The 13,340-nt window shown below is 53.2% G+C and overlaps 1 protein-coding gene across 3 annotated transcripts in view; it reads right to left on the bottom strand.

Annotated features, from left to right (window-relative positions):
• LOC144930635 (uncharacterized) overlaps window positions 1-13,340 on the bottom strand; it is a 54,673-nt gene that overhangs the window by 18,084 nt on the left and 23,249 nt on the right. For 2 of the 3 annotated variants that reach the window (XM_078853108.1, XM_078853110.1), the window contains exons 2-4: window positions 10,351-10,450; window positions 9,251-9,474; window positions 7,192-7,317 (exon numbers count right to left, since the gene is read on the bottom strand). The gene's annotated coding sequence lies outside the window, so the exon portion shown is untranslated. The remainder of the gene's footprint in view (window positions 1-7,191; window positions 7,318-9,250; window positions 9,475-10,350; window positions 10,451-13,340) is intronic. The other variant, XM_078853109.1, reaches the window with a different exon arrangement.

Below are 13,340 nucleotides of genomic sequence, written 5' to 3'. Positions count from 1 at the left end.
ACCCACCACGCCTAGAATGAGACCATAGCTGCCCAAATGGTCACTTTGGCTGCTGTGGGATCCCCAGTGTCTCTGTTATTGGGGCAGGAAGAATAAATTGTTTTTACCCTGATTATGGGAACTGTGCTTGGAACTGTACGTGGCCTTTTGTTATGATGGAGGGATTCACCATCAACTAAGTGGCACTCGCTAGGCAAGGGTCATGGGTTCCAAAACTGCGTGAATGGAGAGAGGCTGGGGACAAGTAGTAGTACTTGGTGGCATGGGCCCCTTGGTGAGGGCCTTACATGCTGATTGCACTTCCTCCTCTCTCCACTGTGGAATATCAGAGCTAATTTTGATTTCATTAGAAGTCTAGTTATAGGCTGCTGAGCTCACTTTGGGCTGACAGTGCACCAGCACTGGGGCTCCCCTACTATAAGCTGAATTCACCTAAGAGCTGAAATCACTGAGTGTTGTGTTAAGTAGTGGGGGAGCCTGAAGATATATTGTGGAGCAGTTTGCGGGACGGCTGGGGAAGCAGTTCGACGCGGAGCAGTGTGTGGATGGCAGGAGCTGCTTGTGGGCCGTGGAGCTGAGTGAAGGAGTTCGTGGGGCAGCTGGCGGAGCGGAGCGCAGCTGAGTGAAGGAGTTCGTGGGGCAGCTGGCGGAGCGGAGCTGAGCGAAGGAGTTTGTGGGGCGGCTGGCGGAGCGGAACGCCGCTATGGAGCTATGGGGCGGTCAGCTTCAGATCACGTAAGGTGCCTCTTACCCCCGTCCCATTTCCACCCAGGTTGGGAGGTAAAGCTCCGCCGATAAACTTTCGAACTCTGGGGCTGCCCTGACCAGGGACAGAGACTTTTGGGGCATTGGACTTTTGGGACTTTGGGTGATTTGGGGTTGCTGGACTCAAGAACCAAAGGGAAAAGGGCATGCCCCAATTTGCCTGGGGTGGGGTTGTTTTTGCTCATGGGTTGTGTTATGAATCCTGTTGGTGGTGTTTCCCCAACATAATGCCACATTGTTTCTCTCTGACAGGTTTCAGAGTAACAGCCGTGTTAGTCTGTATTCGCAAAAAGAAAAGGAGGACTTGTGGCACCTTAGAGACTGCTATTTAACTTTATGCTCTAATAAATTGGTTAGTCTCTAAGGTGCCACAAGTCCTCCTTTTCTTTTTGTTTCTCTCTGTTATTAAAAGACTTTTGCTACACTCAGACTATGTGCTTGCAAGAGGGGAAGTATTGCCTCTTGGAGGCGCCCAGCGGGGGTGGTATATATTTGTCCCAGGTCACTGGGTGGGGGCTCGAGCCGGTTTGCATTGTGTTATTGGAATGGATCCCCTAGATATTGAACCCGGCCCTTGTTGCTGCCAACTCTGACGGGCAGAAGGGTTACATTTGCAATATGTAAATATCCTGTTTCCTTGAACAGAAGAGCAAGCAGGTAACGACCTTTTGCAGATTGCCTTAACGAGGCCCCTCAGCTCTGTCCCAAAACCAAGCCCTCTGCCTTCTGGGCACATCTATGCTGCAAAGTGAACTCAGGTGACTGGCACCTGGGTCTGAACACCGGGTTAACCTAGCCCGGATGTGAGCAGCCACACTGCAATGCCCTGCCCAGCTCCGACTCCTGGCTTCTGACTCTGGCTCTGACCTTGGTCTATGATTTTTGGCCACCAACTCCTGCTCTGACCACTCAGCCTGACTCCTGCCCCAACCACTGGGCATGGCCACCCTCTGGCACCAAGTCATTGTGTCCTCTCTTGTGCTCACCTGTGTGTGGGTCTCAGAGAGCTGGTGGCATATCCCATGAACGGGCACTGGCTTCCTCCTTTCCCTGGGTTGCTCAACCTCCACTCAGCCCCAGGCCCTGCCTCCACTCCACCAGTACCCCCAGACCCCATCCCCACCCCCACCCCGCCTCTTCCCACCTCTGCTCTGCCCCAGCCTCCTTTTGGAAGTGCGGCTGCTAGATCTGGACACAGTCTCCAGGAATGGTCTCACTGACGCCGTATACTGAAACAATATCACCTCCCAACGCCCACTGGACGCGCCTTGCTCAGATCTCCAAGGGTCACGTTTGCCCTGTCGGCTACATCGTCGCACTGGGAACTCACATTCAACCGGTGAGCCCTATGGGTCGGTCTAGGCAGCAGTCACAGGGTGTGATCGCAGTGTGAGCAGGCCTACCCCACGCTAGCTTTCATCCGGCTCGCTTGCAGTCCAGAGCAGCGAAGCTGCAGCAGGTGGACAAGCCCTGCGAGTAACTACCCAGGGTTCAGGGCAGGTTTCTGCAGCCTGTCCTGAGCCGCATGCTGCTGCATCTTCACTGCTCCAGCCCCTGGGCTGGCTGGATTAAAGCTAGCTCGGGTGTGTCTGCACAAGCTGCAATCACGCCCCATGACTGCAGTGTAGACATAGCCAGAGGGCTTTTCAGTGCGGTTCAGACACGGCTGCATTACAGGCAGCCTCTCTCCTCTGAGCTGTTGTCCTGGAAAGGGCGCCCATGTGGGATGTAGCAGGCAGAGCTCTGCAGGAACCAGAATTTCCCTGTAGTTGGAAATGCTGCGATTTTGAAATGTGCTGAATCGGCAAGAAATGTTGACATTCAGATTTTCCCATGCAATGAAATGTTTAGAAAAAATTCATTCCAGGTCAGTTGAAAAGCTTCATTTTGGTTTTGACTTTTTAAACTATATTTTAATGTAATCTAGTTTAATATTACATCATTTGATTTAATTTCATTCATGATAATTAGTGGAGAAAGCAAAGTCTGGGTGGACTATATTTTGGTAAGTGAACATACGAAAATGGTGAAAGACATAAAGATTATACCGAGCACATATGTGGCAGAACAACATGAGGTATTAAGAGCTAAAATCCAACTGCACCCTGAGGAAACAGGAGAGAAGATGAAATTGAGGGAGAAATTAAGTTGGTGGTTATGTAAGGGGGCGAAGAAAGGAAGAGTTCTGCCAAAAAGTAAAGGAAGTTTTCATGCTTTGCCAGTGACAATAAAGAAGAATGGAGGAAGTTTAATAAATTACTCCTGGGGGAATTCTGCACCACTACGAGTGTGCAGAATTCATGTCCCCCACAGATTTCATTGCTTCTCTGCAAAAAAAAAAGACTTTTTGGCTAGGAAACAAAGGGAAGCCACAAGACCGGTCACGTGCCCCCTCTCTAGCAGTGTGGGCATGTCATTTCAGGTGCCCAGAGCAGCCGGCGGAGGTGGGGCGGGGCTGAGGATGCCCCAACTGGTAGTTCCACCCTGTGCTGGGCTCAACTGGTAGCTTCTTCTTCCCCTGTAAGGAATGGCTGGGGCTGGGGCTGGGTCAGATGCATCCCCAGAAACCTCCCCCGGCTACGGGAAGCTACACACTCACTCTTCCTGCCCCCATTGCTCCTCAGCGACAGGGGGAGGGGTCGGATGGGGAGCTACTCCTCCATCCATCCAACCCCCGTGCATCTGGACCCCTCATACTCAGACCCTCACGCCAAGCCTCCCTCTCATGCCCAGAACCTCCCCCCACCGAAACTCCTGTACCCAAACCCCGACCCCACTGAGTCCCAACCCCCCTGCAACCAGACTTGCACCAAGACCACCCTCTACTGAGCCTGCTGTACTCCAACCCCACCCCAACAACACCCCCATGCACCTGGACACCCCAACAAGCCTGTTGCACCCAGACCCCCATCCCAGTGAGCCCCAACCAGCTGCACCTGGACCCCCAACCCATGAAGCCCCACTCCCCCAGCACCTGGAGCCACCCACTGAGCCCCAACCACCTTCTCCTGGACCTCCCTGCAGAGTCCCATTCCTCCTGAACCCCCAGGCAAGCCCCTGTGCATCCAGATCTCCCACTGAGCCTGCACCTAGATTGCCCCTCACAGAACCCTCTCACCCCACACCTGGATCCCCCCACACTAAGCCCCTCCACACTTGGATCCTGCTGGGCTGAGTCTGCTTGCCCCATATCTGGATTGGGGCCAGGCCTGGGCATCCATGACTGTTCCTCTCACTTGCTATCTTGGTGCCCCTGGTGTGGAGTGGCAGGGCCCTGGGATTTTTCTGGGGCAGGCCCAGCCCTTGTGCTGTGTCAGGGTTGGGTGCAGCCTCACCGCTTAATCTGTATCCGGGGGGGGGGGGGGCAGAGGGAACTGCATGGTGATCTCCCACCTCTGTACAGTCAGTGGCCTGTGCTCCCCACTGCCAAGCTAGAGACTCCACATTTAATTATTGACAAATGAAATATGCAGAATTTTAAAATATTATGTGCAGAATTTTTATTTTTTTGGTGCAGGAGTTTTTCAATTTTTGGTGCAGAATTCCCTCACGACTAACAAATGTTTCATTCAGGTGGTAGAGGTAACAAAGCAGAACGAGTGGTTGAATGGGGTGTTTTTGGAGAACAAGCCAGTGGTGGAAATCTGATGTACAAGGGAAGTTAAAAAGAAATAATTGTTCCAAGAGTTTGAGGAAGCAGCTTGTGATAATGAGACAATCAAAACTGCAAACTCAAAAAAAGGAGGCTAAAAGGGCAGTTGCTAAATCAAGAATGGATGCTGAAGAAAAATTTTACAGAAAACTGGAGGAAGATGATGCCAGGAAATTGGGTTTGGGCTTGGTAAAAAAAGAGGAACAATGTAACACAAGATGTGAAGAAATCTTTCTGTGTGAAGGATGGGATCTGTGAGGTGATGACCCCTAAAGAAGTACTAGGGATATTTCCAAAGGCTGTTAAATGAGAAGAGGTTGCTGGGAGGGCAAGCACTGCCGGCAGCTATGGACAAGCCTCAGAGGGTATCAATCTCTGTAGAGGAGGTAGAAGCAGCACTGGATAAGATGGACAATGGTAAAGCAGCTGGTGAAGAGGAGAAACTGTTGATATGATCAAGGTAGCTGGAGGTACTGGAATAAAGTGGCTTCTGTGATTGCTGGGAACAAGCTAGGATACCAGATGACTAGAGAATGGGATTGATTGTGCCTCTGTGTAATGATCCAAGGGTGCGGGTCTAAAACCCAAGTGCTGCACAGACTCCCTGCTGCTGCCATGTTGAAACCAGCTCTTGTCTGTCTTCTACAATCAGCATACAGCCCTCTTCCTGACTCTTGCTCCGATCCTGCCTCACCCCTACCCTTGCTCCTAGCTACCATCTTGTTCCTGCTCCATAGAATCATAGAAGATCAGGGTTGGAACTCAGGAGGTCATCTCGTCCAACCTCCTGCTCAAAGCAGGACCAATACCAACTAAATCTTCCCAGCCAGGGCTTTGTCAAGCCTGGCCTTAAAGACAAATAAGGATGGCGATTCCACCACCTCCCTAGGTAACCCATTCCAGTGTTTCACCACCCTCCTAGTGAAATAGCGTTTCCTAATATCCAACCTAGACCTCCCCCACTGCAACTTGAGACCATTGCTTCTTGTTCCAGGCCTGACCCTTGCCTCTCCTTTGGTTCCTGCCCTTACACCTCGCTCCTGGCCATGACCTACCATTCCTGGCTCTGATCCCCAGTTCTGACTTCTGACTCCGACCCTAGATTGACCCTTGGCTCTGACCCCCACTTCTGTTCCCTCCTCTGGATGCCTCATCCGGCCACTAAACCTGACTTCTGTGCTGACCAGTAGGCCAGACTGCTGGTCCCAATTCCCAACACTTCGGAAGGGTAAGGGTGATATAAATAATCCAAAATCTACTAGAGCATCACCCTGCTAAGTCAACTTCTCAAAGTCCTTGAGAGAGATTTGGAGGCAAGATTGAAGTGGAAGGTGGAGGAAAATATAGAAGAGGAGCCGCGTGGCTTTAGAAGGGGAAGGAGATGCAATGTTTGCAATGAGACAGAAGTCTGAAAGAACAGTAACTAGAGGTCATAATTGCTATGTAAAATGGATTGGTCTTGACAAGCATGATGTAGTTCCATGGGAGATGACGTTTGGAGTATTGAGCTGGATGGGAGAGGGACCTCAAAAAGCAGAGATGTGAGAGGAGCTGTAGTGAAGGTCAGGAGCCAAGGTGGTAACTCTGAGAGTTTTGATGTGAGATTGAGACAAGGCAGGGCGCTTGGTCCACTTCTCTCCATCCTAGTTGTGGAGTTAATCAGTAGGAGAACCAAGCTTGTGTAGCCACAGAGAAAACAAATGTACGCTGACAACCTGGTCCTTCTGGCTGAAATCGGAATTGGTAAATATGGTATCAGGGTGGGCATTGGTGTTTGAAGACCTTAGTTTGAAGTTAAACGCAAAGAAAACTGAAATTATGCGGGGAAAGTGGAAGCAAGAGCTGGTGATTGAAGTTTCAGGAGAGAAGCTGAATCAGAAGAGTTTGTGTAGATGGGAAGTACACTTAGTGCCATCAGAGAGAGATCTCAAGAATTGAAAAACAGAAGCCAGCGTGCATGGGCAGCAGTGAAGAAAGTGGCAGGAACTCTGTGGGACCAGCAGAGATGTAACAAACGCAGAGGAAAAGTGTATTCTGTGTGTGTTTGTCCCTACCTGCTCTATGGTTTGGAAACGGTGGGTCTTATGGAGATGGAGGAAGAGAAGATAGAGGTAGGAGAAAATAATACACTGAGGACGATGGGAGACAAGTGGAGGGTAGACAGGGTGTGCATGTAAGAAATAAGGAGGAACATGAATTTGGGACTCTCAGTGATAGGCTGCAGAGTGCACGTTTCAGGTAGGTTGGAAATGTGATAAGAATGGGAGAAGAACAACTAGCAAAGAAAGCATGTTAGGAAGAGGACAGCAAGAAAGGACAAGGGAGGCTGAGGATAGGCTGGAAAAACTCTGTCTAGAGACATCTGAAGAGAAAAAGGAGTGGAACTCCATGACCTGCAGGCCCATGCCATGCAAGGAGTGCTGAAGAATTTCCCTGTGTAAACGGGAAAAGAAGTCAGGAAGGGAAGGGAAGTGTTAATTTACTATAAAAATATAATATAAATTGTTAAATGAAAAACATTTCAAAATGAAAAATCAAAATCAAATGTTCTGACCTTATAGAAAAGAATCATTTCAATGACATGTCATTGATATGGACATATTCCCAATTTTGTCCAGCCAGCATCCGCCGACGGAAAACTCAACCAGAACATTTTCAACCAGCTGTAGTAAGGAGGGATCTGGGGTGAGATCTAACAACATACTCTTGTTAAGTCTATTAATCCTGCAGCCGGTGGTTTTCATTCTTTAGACTTATAGCTAAATGTCACTCACCTCGAGGGTTACCTCTAAGTCCAACGAACTGGACACAGTGTAACAAGAGCCGAAGTAGAGGGGCTTCGTCTGAGGGGGCTTGAGCACCTGTATGGACTGGTGCTTTTTCTCCTCTTCATCCGCCGCCTATAAGAGTTCAAACACAGGTGTTTCCAGGAGATACTGGCCAACAGAAAAAATATAGGGAAAGGCCTAATTCTTTCCTCCATGCTCCCACTGGACTGGGAAGTCCTGGATCGCCTCACACAGCAGAAAGGTGCTTGTCACCAAGCCAGGGAAGATGGTATCCAGATGCCAGCACTCAAGGTCCCTGCATATGCTGGGCAAGGATTGTGGTTCTTTAGAGCAGGATTTCACGAACACAAAGGGATCTAACAGGACCCATGAGGCAACCAAGTCACAGACTCTCCTTCACCCTCAAAGATGGAAGGGTGAGAGAGAATCTCGTGATGGAATTGCAGCGGGTCCTGGAAATGGCTGTAGAGAACATCGAGCAAATTAGGAGTTGGGTATTGTTCACCCTCAAAGATCAGAGGGATCCTGGAGGACTGAATACAGGAAGGGGTTTTCCTGAGCTCCTAAGGGATTTAAGAGGCTACATCATATGGGAGTGAGACGCCTAACAGAGAAAGGCTAAAATGTTGGGGGATCCGTTTGCGAAAAGTTTCGGTATTTCGGAATTTGGTTTCATTCCAAATCAGATCAAAACCAAATTCACTGAAAAGCTTTGTGAAGGGACAACCCCCCCCCCCGAAACATTTCACCCGACTGAACTGGTATCTTCTGACAAAACTAAGCTGTGCTGGAAAATTTCCAACCAGTTCTAGTGCCTAATCCACTTACGCCGTTCTGAAAATCCCAGGTGCTGTTGAAAGTCAATGACGTGTGCTCCTAAGTCACTTGGGCACCTTGAAATCCCCACCCACAATGTTCAGGCTCACAGAGTCTCAGGAATTCTCACAGGCTCACAGAGTCTCAGCCTGCAGCAGATCCGGTCTGCAGGCAACCTAAGGAGCCCAGCTGGCCTGAGCAGGCTGCTGGATTGGCGACGCTCCCTGATTGGTGGGAAGAGTCCCCAAACCGGCACTTAAGCCCAGCAGCTGCAGCAGGTCAATGGCTGCTCAAAGCATTTGCTGAAGGCTGCCGTAGCTCCTGAGCCTGCTTGTTCCCAGCCCTGCTCTGGCAATGCCTCCAGCTTTACCTTATTCCAGGTAACTCAGTCCTGACCTTCAGCTGCGATTTCTGAATTCAGCTCTGGCCCAGGCTCTGGCATTGGCCTCTGGCTCCAGTTCGGACCTGGGCTCCGACTCCTGGTTTCTGACCCTTGGTTCTGATTCCTGGCTACCACTAACCACTAGGCCTGACTCCTGCTCTAACCACTAGGCATGACCGCTCACAACCCAGTCACTGACACGGTGAACAGCTAACAGGCAGGAAAAACATGTTCAGGAAGCTGGACTCCCTCTGGGTTTGAATCGCGGAGAGCTCCAGGTGTCGGTTTAGCTGTCCCACAAGAGCAGCCTGCCCCGCTGGGAGTTCTCGCTCCCTCTGTGCCCTGCCGTGGCTGGTGGCTCTGGCTCACCCCTGCCGTGTGGTCGGTTCCCAGTTACCTGTATGAGCGAGCGGTCGTTGGGGATCAGGTAGAGGTGGCTGCTGGCTATTTCCGGGGCACAGCGCGGTGTCGGAACACGTAGGGACTAGCCTGCCTCAGCCAGGCAGCACCGCTGACGGGATTTTTAATGGCCCGGTCAGCAGTGCTGACCAGAGCCGCCACGACCCAACGAGTTACCTTCCGCGACCCACTGCTGGGTCGCGACCTGCAGTTTGGAAACCACTGGTCTAGTGGGCTAGAGCAGGGAGGGCTGGGAGTCAGGACTCCTGGGTTCCACCCCTGGCTCTGGGAGGGTTATAACTGAACGTATTTAGATATACAAAGAGATCACAGTGTCCTGTGTCTGCACTGAGCTCTGTCCTCAGCCCCTTCGAGTCTGTGTCTGCCATGGGGATCACAGCCGTCAGTCAAAGCTTAGACCCCACTTATTGCTCTTGTCCGCTGTACCTCTGAGGCACAGGAAGTGAGGGAAAGTGAACGGCTGCCACGGCCCCAGCCGGTTCCACCCGGATGTTGAACAAAGGGCCGGACACCATCCATTGCTGCTTCTCAGATGCGCTCAGATGCCCATCCCAGGAGTTGTATCCGTACTGGATGGTCACGGCTGCCCTCACCTCAAACCCCAGTTCGGTTTCAGAGCAACAGAAGGAGCCTGCCCCGGGAGGTGAACCCTGCACGGCACAGGGAGAAAGGGAGAGGGGGAATTAATCAGTGCGAGAGGAACTAGCCAACCTCCTGCTCCCACTGACACCAGCTGGAGTCAGGTCTGTTAATCCCCATTGTTTGTGTGGGCATTACTGTAGTGCATATAGGCTCAGATCAGAACTGGGTCCCCATTGTGCCGGGCACCGCACAGACCCCAGCCGAGATCAGGGGCCCCTTGTGCCAGGCGCTGCACAGACCCCAGCGGAGATCAGGGGCCCCTTGTGCCAGGCGCTGTACAGACCCCAACCAAGATCTGGGCCCACCTTGTGCCGGGCACCACACAGACCCTGGCTGAGATCAGGACCCCCTTGTGCTGGGCACCACACAGACTCCGGCTGAGATCAGGGCTCCCTTGTGCCGGGCAGTCCTTGCCCCAGAGAGCAAATAGTTCTCCTCATTTTACAGATGGGGACCCGAGGCCCAGGGTGGATTAAATCAGTGGTTCTCAACCTGGGGCCCCCTGGGGGGCTGTGATCAGGTTCAGGAGCTCCGCCAAAATAAAGCAGAGAACAGGGCTGGCGTTAGACTCGCCGGGAACTGGGGCTGAAGCTGAAGTCTGAGCAACTTAGCTCTGCGGGCCGCCCTGTGGTGTGAGACCCCGGGGCGATTGCCCTGCTGGCTACCCCCTAACACCGGCCCTCGCTTTCAACGACTGGATATGCAGAAAAACAACTGTTGTGGTCCAGGGGGACCATGGAGTTTTTAAAGCACATTGTGGGGGGGCCTCAGAAAGAAAAAGGTGGAGAACCCCTGGATTCAATGATTGGCCTGAGGGGTCAGGGAATTGGTAACAGGGGCAAGAATTAAACTCCAGTCTCCTACATCCCAGTCTAGTGTCTTACCGAGAAGACACCAGGTTCACCCCTTCAGGCTCTCTCACGTGTAGGATCTGGGCTTCTCCTCGGACTCTAGCACGAGCTCTGGCTTCACTTCTGAGAGGTCCTAAGACACAGGAACAGGCGTTAAGGTGGCGCCATTGGGAGCAGAGCTCTTGGAGGAGGGAACCCGGGCGGCTGTGGGTAAGTGTTCAGCTGGGAGCTGTTTCCATGGCCTGAGACCCTGGCAGAGCAGACTCCTGACCAGCTGGATTCCAGCCCCACAATCAGTCATTGCCCTGGGGGGTGGGGCGGGGGGGTTCCCAGGTAACAGACACACACACACACCCCCGCCCGCCCTGGTCTCGGAGCCAGGAGCTTGTGGGGAGAGTTTTGCAAACCATTGCTCCTGTTCAGTTGGCTGAAGAAGCTACTTAATTTCAGCTGGGAATAGAACCCAGGAGTCCTGACTCCCAGATCCCACCCTCATTCCCTACACCCCACTCCCCTCCCAGAGCCAGAGTCCTGACTCCCAGTCCCCTGATCCCACTGATTGGTCTTGTTTCCTTTTCCAGACTGCACCGCACCAACCCAGCAGGGTAACTTCCTCTGAATGGCCAGCTGGAGGTGCTAGAATACCCCAGCAGGGAGTGTGAGGTCCCCATCCCTACCACCTCTGTCACACACCACATGCATTTCTCCTGCTTCCCGGAGGGTTCCATGGTGAGGTCCTCCCCGCTGGATCCATCCCCTGCAGAGAGGAAACACCATTCCAGCTCGGCATAGCCCCGGGCCCAGCTCAGTGGGATCATCGTCCGGGCTGCCGTGGGGCTGCTCTGCAAGCTGACGCCATAGGAAAGGATCAGCTATGGTACAGCTTGACGCACAGTGCCTCCATGGGGCAGGGTTTCCAGTTTATACAATGGGACAGGCTGGGACTGGAGTAGCCAGGAGCACAGCACTCCTGCCCTGGTCCCTACAGTGCCCCCTGCTGGCAGAGGCCGGACTTGGAGCCAACATAGCCAGGAGCTTCCCCCAAACCAGAGTGCTCCCTTAGCCAGAGCGCCTGTCCTGGTCCCTATAGTGCCCCCTGCTGGCAGAGGCCAGGGCTGGATTGGCCAGGAGCTATCCTCAGCCAGTGCTCCTGCCCTACTCCCGACTGTGCCCCTGCTGGGAGAGCCAGGAGTTAAAAACACAGGCAATCTCTCAGGGCCTGATCCAAAGTCAATGGCACAAATCCCCCATTAATCTGATTTCTAGCCAATTCGCCGTCTCCGTGACTGGGATTCTTCTGTGCTGCACAGGAAAGCCCCAGCAAACGACCATCTGCCTGGCAACAGAGACTTTGCAGGAAATATAAAAAGGGGAAGCAGACAGCAGTGAATCTGGCTCCGGACTACGGGGGAATTTCCACTTTCGGAGGGGAAGCAACAGCAAAATCTGCATCTCATGGGTCAGAAAAGCCAAGCGCAGGGAAAGGGGTTAAAGCAAAACAGGGTGGGATTGGCACCAGCCTCTCAGCTGCAAACAGATGGCATCTCCATCACTCCCAGTTAGCGAGGGGGAAAAGGACTTTCCAGAGCTGGGATGTGGGGGCAGATCTCCCTTACTGATCCTGGTGGCCTCAGCCAGTCGCTCGGCCAAAGGTCCCTGGCTCATGGCTCTGAGCATCTCCTGGGTCATCCACACAGTATGGCCTTCTCCGTAGGTGCTCACCAGCTCCTCAATCATCTCCATGACCTGTGCTCTCTCCTGCCCTCCCCAGGGTTCAGCCGTAGGGCCCCTGATGATGGGTCTTGGCCGCTCTCTCCCAGATCCTCCTGAGACCCTCCTCGCCCAAGCTGCCCAAGGTTCATGCCTGTGTCTCTCGCACTCTGCAGAGAGCCAGTCTCTGCTCACTGCATCGCTCTTCATAAGTCTCCAGTGCCTCGTAAAGTCCCCCTGCCGGCTCCCTCCCATCTGATGGCCCTGAGCACTTCCCCAGCAGTCTCCAAGCCACAGTCCACCCTGTAGTGGTTGATCAGCTCGGCGGTGACCTCTGCAGGCTTCGCTCTCCCCAGCCGGCACCAGGGGATGGGGTTGTAGCCCCCTTTCTGCCCCATGTCAGCCAGCTTGACCTTGAACCTCCAAAGCTCATCCTCCCCCAGCTCATTCAAGGTGCAGAGCAGGTGGCCCCTAGCTCTGGAGGTGGCTGATCGTTGCTCCCGGCGCTGCTCCTCATAAGCATCCAGCAACGCAGCCAATTCCTCAGCCAGATCTCCCCGGTTCACAGCTCTCAGCCCCTCCACAGTCACCTCCAGCTCGACATCCACCATCAGCCATAGAGAGGGGTGGAAGGGCTTTGCTCCCCTCAGCAGCCCCGAGCCCTCCAGCCCCCTCTTCAGCCAGACCTGACTGATCTTGGCCCTTAACTCCTTCAGGGCTCCCAGCAGGTGCTGCCTGCCTGTCTTCTCCATTGGATCTGGGACAGCAGAGAGACAAGAGCAGGAAGCTGAGTCACTGGTGCTCAGAAAGCAAGGGGAGGAGCTACAAGGCCAAACCCCCTCAACATGGTCCCTTAGCCCCGCCCTCTCTTGAAGAAAAAATAAAGTTGCTCTCATCTGTCAGTGGTGGCTTCCTGCCCTCCAAGCGGCACAGGGATGAGTCCCTGGGGCTGTTGTATTTATTCGTGAATGGGCAACGTGTACCAAATTCGCGGCCGTGAAAAACGCATCGTGGACCGTGAAATCTGGTCTCGCCACGAAAACTGGTCTCGTGTCTACTTTTACCCTCTACCATATCCAGCTTTCACAGGGGAGACCAGCATTTTCAAACGGGGGGGGGGTCACGACGCAATAAAGGGTCGCGGGAGGGGGGGTCACAAGGTTATTGCAGGGCAGTTGCAGTGTTGCCGTCTTTACTTCTGCGCTGCCTTCAGAGCTGGGCGGCCGGAGAGCGGCGACGGCTGGCGGGGCGCCCGGCTCCGAAGGCAGCAGCGCAGACGGAAGGGGGGCAAGACCAGACCGTGCCACGCTCAC

Source organism: Lepidochelys kempii, chromosome 6, assembly GCF_965140285.1.
Source record: "Lepidochelys kempii isolate rLepKem1 chromosome 6, rLepKem1.hap1, whole genome shotgun sequence".
Taxonomy (NCBI): domain Eukaryota; kingdom Metazoa; phylum Chordata; order Testudines; family Cheloniidae; genus Lepidochelys; species Lepidochelys kempii.
The sequence above is the reverse complement of the archived record's forward strand: the minus strand, read 5'-3'. Positions and strand labels throughout refer to the sequence as shown.